The 5,166-nt window shown below is 43.5% G+C and overlaps 1 long non-coding RNA gene across 1 annotated transcript; it reads left to right on the top strand.

Moving 5' to 3' along the window:
* Nucleotides 1-941: 941 nt before the first annotated feature.
* Nucleotides 942-3,767, top strand: LOC129604415 (uncharacterized). The gene is made up of 6 exons (XR_008695249.1): nucleotides 942-1,040; nucleotides 1,531-2,848; nucleotides 3,216-3,259; nucleotides 3,340-3,434; nucleotides 3,522-3,617; nucleotides 3,711-3,767. It is a non-coding gene; the product is annotated as an uncharacterized LOC129604415 (long non-coding RNA).
* The last annotated feature ends 1,399 nt before the right edge of the window (nucleotides 3,768-5,166 follow it).

Here is a 5,166-nt window from a genome sequence, read left to right as displayed (position 1 = left end):
GTCTAAGCAAACTCCAAACTTCCCTCTCTCCGGACACTTCCTCCAGTTCAGCCCAGCCCAGGACCTGTTTGCCTTGGGAGACCCTACCAGGGGCATTTAGCCTACGACAACATAGCTCCCGGGGTCATTCAATGTATGTTTCACACGTAAATATTCAGTTTTTGACTGTTCAATGACTTTATATTAAACATTAAACATTTAGTTTCAATATTAAAAGTCACACTTTGGAGTCCTAACAGATGGTAATAAAAGGATTTAATGTGTGTGTGCTTAGCCTCACTCACAGTTTTTTATATGAAAAGTGACATAATCTGGGCCTGGCATTATGCACTAAAGTCAAGTTATTCATCATCATAGTATATAATAATATAATTATATACTACTAGTATATAATAATATAAGGCCCATAGAGTATTACAGTATGACCTGGAAGTTTTGAATACTAATAAATCCAAAACTATACAGTAAAAATACACGAATCTTTGTGTGGTGATAGTACATCTCTAGTAGATCAGGGGGGATGTGGTCTGAGCCTGGAACTATGCACCAAAGTCAAGTTATTAATGATCAAAGTTGACTGTATTACAGTATGACATGGTAGTTTTGAATACTAATAAATCCAAAACTATACAGTAAAAATACACAGATCTTTGTGGGGTGATAGTACACCTCTAGTAGAACAAGGGAAAGTGGTCTGAGCCTGGAACTATGCACCAAAGTTAAGTTATTAATTATAAAAGTTTCACAGTATGACATGGTAGTTTTAAATACTAATAAATGCTTAATTTTACAGTAAAAGTATACAGATCTTTATTAGGCGACAGTTTTTCTATATATGCAATATTTTGTTTCGTATTTTTCAATATTTTGAACAGACCAGACGTGTCGCTATGAAAAGAGGAAGTCGCGACGAGCGTGTTTTGTGCTCTGCTGTAAAGCGCGTAATACGGGCGCAAGACGTTTCTGAAGCGCGGCTGGCTGAACGACGGATGAACGAACGACGGCTCACTTGACCGCAGTGGAGCAGCCGGTGGGCGAAGGTAAGCGGTTCCTCCTAGCATCTTAACTAGTGTGTAAAGTCTGACGATCAACGATTTAAACACTGAATTAAAGGTTAAATAATACAAATTGCTAAGTGTAATAGCAGTTGAATGTTTACAAAGGTGGAAACGTTGCCATTTTGTTTTGAGGGTACAGTTTTCCCCATGTATCGTTTAACATTTGCTAAAAATAAAGATGGCGCCTTTGCGCCAGTTCTTGAGCACCATGGCAACAAGATGCCCAAGTTAAAAGAAGCTTAAATAGGCTCTATTAAAACTTTAGCTTTTTACAGAGTGCTATGCTTTTCTTACATCATTAACAGACCAGCGTTCACAGGAAGCTGCAGCATTTGTGTTTTTTTGACTTTCTAGGAGAGGCTGTTTAGTAAATTAAATATAAATTAAATGACAACCCCACAGCTTGCTCTGCAGCTTCACATGTCTCCTGTTGTACAGTGTGTGACTGTTGTTCTGTTCTATTTACTTCCAGGTGGTCCAGATGGGCCTAACGGCGTCCACGTCCATCCTTCACCCACTCCTCAGGTGGGTGACTCATACACACCCCATCCACCTTCTCCTCCACGCTCTCTTGTTTTTTGGTCTGCTGGTCCTTCTGTTTCCCCTTCACCCCCTCCTGTTCCTTGTTGCTTTGATGTTCTTGCTTTTTCTCCTTCACCCTGTCCTACTCCTTCTTTTTCTTCTTCTTCTTTCTCACTCTCTTCTGCTTCCTCTGGTACTTGGTGCTCTGACATCTTTCCCTTTTCTCCTTACCCTTCTCCTACTCCTTCTTCTTCTTCTTCCTCACTCTCTTCTGCTCACTCTGCTTCTCTGTGCTCTCCTCCTCACTCTCTCATCTCTCCTTTTTCTTCTCCCTCGCCCTCCTCTGCTTACTCTGGTACTTGTTGCTCTGCTGTCCTTCCCTTTTCTCCTTCACCCTCTGCTGTTCCTAGTTGTTCTGCTGTCTTTCCTTTTTGTCCTTCACCCTCTCCTACTCCTTCTTCTTCTTCCTCACCCTCTTCTGCTTACTCTTGTCTTTGTTGCTCTGATGCCCTTCCTTTGTCCCCTTTACCCTCTCCTGTGACGGAGAGAGTGAAGGAGCTCATCCAGCAGCTCATCTTCCAGGAGAGGTAAGGAAGACAGTGATGAGGAGGGGGCTGCTCTTGGAAGACTCAACTGTGGGACACTGTTTCCTACAGTGAAACCAGTCTTGGATTTGACCCCAGGGCACCTTTTTGTAGTTTTATTTCTATACCATAAGTTTAAATGTTCATTCCAACTTTGAGAACTAGCCTTTGCGTCTGGCTGGGCAGTTTTCAGGTCCCCGGCAGCGTCTGGCGCTGGGACCTTTCTTTCTTTCCTGGATGAACACAAGTTTAAATGTTAATTTTTACCCTGAGAACTAGCCTTTGCGTCTGGCTGGGCGGTTCTCAGGTCCCAGGTAGCGTCTGGCACCTGGGCCAGTTTTTGCTGTTTTTTATATTTTAGCATGGCGGTTGGATGGACTTTTCTTTCACCCTGAAGGCTGAGTTCAGCGCCTGGCAGGGCCGTCGATCCCCCCATGCAAGTTGCCCTAGCGTCTGGCGGGGGTGCTATTATGTTTCCTCCACAGCGATAGAAGGTCAGCTCAGTCACAGTGGCACTGGGGACACATGTCGTCTCCCACTGAAGCTCCTCGGTGGCAGATGACTGCAGTGTCAGGTGTTATGGAGGAGACACATGGCTGTCTGCAGTCCACATCCTGCTCCACACTACAGGGAGCAGTGACTGACGGCTACTGACCATTACGTCTGTCTTTCCAGTGGACAAAGGTGAGTACAAGATTTGGTTTGGTTGACAGTTTCAAAGGAAGTAGTTGAATAGAAATATATTTATATTTATTATGTTAAATTTTATGTGAGATTAAATATGAATGAGTTTTTTATTACATGTAGGCTTAATTAAATGAGGAGAGGAGGTTGGAGGCCAACAGCAAACCAGAATCAGCTCCTGCTGAATGTAAATTATTCATTGATCTGTTGTTTTTGCATAATATTGTTATATTCAGGCATTTGCTATTGTGGTCTTATTAGTCCAACAATTGATTTTAAAGAGAGTAGTTGAGTAGAAATAAATATGTTTGTATTACCTTGAAATTTAAAGTGATCCTAAAAATTAATCATCTTTCTTCACATTTAGGTTTATTAGGAGAAGGAGACGAGGGAACCAGGAGATGAGCAACGGTGAATTCAACTACAATGTTCTTCAAGTATTTCTCTGATCTATTTACTCACTCTGTGTTCTAATGCTTTCACTTTACCAGAGACAACCAATCTGGACCAAGAGCCGGCATTCCAAGCAGCCCGGACCTAAGCTGTCAAACCGATCGCAGGAACCACAGCTGCACAATTACGTTCAGTAAGAATGACACGTCCTAGCTTATTCGTAGTCTGTACTTTACTTCATGTGCTCCTGAAGCCAATGTTTTCATTTTGGTTGCGACAGGTGCAGCTGTGGAGGCTGGAGAACTGTGACAACAGAGACCATAGGACCACCTGGAGAGAAGTTGTCACCTGTGTCTATGGAGGCTCAATGCAATAAGTAATTTACCTAAGTAGTAAAGTTGTGGTAAGCTTAACATCTCAATGCAGACTTGTATGTTAACAACACATCTGTTTATGATGTTTCTTCTAGCATCCTGCAGCTCTTCGCTCTCTCCAGCCTCTGGTCCAGACAGAGGGGAGCCTCCCAGTCCTAATCACATAGAGGAAGTGTCTTTATCACTGCTTTCTCTGTGCTGCTGGGTTTGGGAGACTCTTCACATAACCAGTGGTGTTGGCCTCCATCTGTAAACAGAAGACGGTCAAGACAAGTGGTTGTCATAAATACTGTGTGTGTGTATATATATATATTTATATATATATATATATATATATATATATGTATATAATGTCATCAAGAAAATAAAAGAACTGCTTTTTCTGAAGATGCTGTAGATTATTTCTTTGTGTTCTACAGTGTATACCTACTTACCATTTAGTACTGTAAATCTGAGCGCTGTGGTGAAAACTACAGAGTGTTACCTTTATAAAGAAAGAATAAGAAATAAGAATAAGAAAACCTTTAATAGTCCCGCAGTGGGGAAATTACCTCTCACAACAGCAGTACAGATGAGCAAGAATACAGGTACAGAACAGTTTGTGTTGGCACAGTACAAAGCAGTACAGTACAGTTAGAGTGAGTATGAGGTCAATGCAGGGTTATTGCACAGTAATGGGTATAAGATTTGCACCGGTAACAATATACATGATTGTTCACAGATTTACACAAATATTGTGCAGAGCAGGTTGCTATATAAACCACTGATGCAGTGGGTGAGTGACTGTGGTGGGATGTGGTCAACAGTTCTGATTGTACAGTCTGACAGCAGCAGGTAGGAAGGATCTACGATATCTCTCCTTCACACAGCGAGGGTGGATCAGTCTGCTACTGAAGCTGCTATCCAGAGCAGACAGTGAGTCCTCCAGTGGGTGAGAGACCTGGTCCATGATGGATGTCAGTTTAGCCAGGACCCTTCTCTCACCCACCTCCTGCACCGTGTCCAGAGTGCAGCCCAGGACAGAGCTGGACTTTCTGATGATCCTGTCCAGTCTCTTCCTGTCCCTCGCTGTGATGCTGCTGCCCCAGCAGACCACACCGTACAGGACGGCTGATGCCACCACAGAGTCATAGAAGGTCTTCAGGAGTGGCCCCTTCACTCCAAAAGACCGCAGTCTCCTCAGCAGGTAGAGTCTGCTCTGACCCTTCCTGTACAGTGCATCCGTGTTATGAGTCCAGTCCAGTTTATTGTTCAGATGCACTCCCAGGTACTTGTAAGAGTCCACTCTCTCAATGTCCCTTCCCTGGATGTGCATCGGTGGGATGACAGCAGGCTGCTGTCTGCGGAAATCCACCACCATCTCCTTCGTTTTCCCTACATTGATCAGGAGGTGGTTCCGCTGGCACCAGTCCACAAAGTTCTGAGTGAGTCCTCTGTACTCTGCATCGTCATCATCGGTGATCAGTCCGACGATCGCAGAGTCATCAGAGAACTTCTGCAGAACACAGCTGTCCGTGTTGTGTCTGAAGTCTGACGTGTAGAGGGTGAAAA

Source organism: Betta splendens, chromosome 8 (genome assembly GCF_900634795.4).
Source record: "Betta splendens chromosome 8, fBetSpl5.4, whole genome shotgun sequence".
Classification (NCBI taxonomy): Eukaryota; Metazoa; Chordata; class Actinopteri; order Anabantiformes; family Osphronemidae; genus Betta; species Betta splendens.
This window is presented reverse-complemented; position numbering and strand designations above follow the sequence as displayed.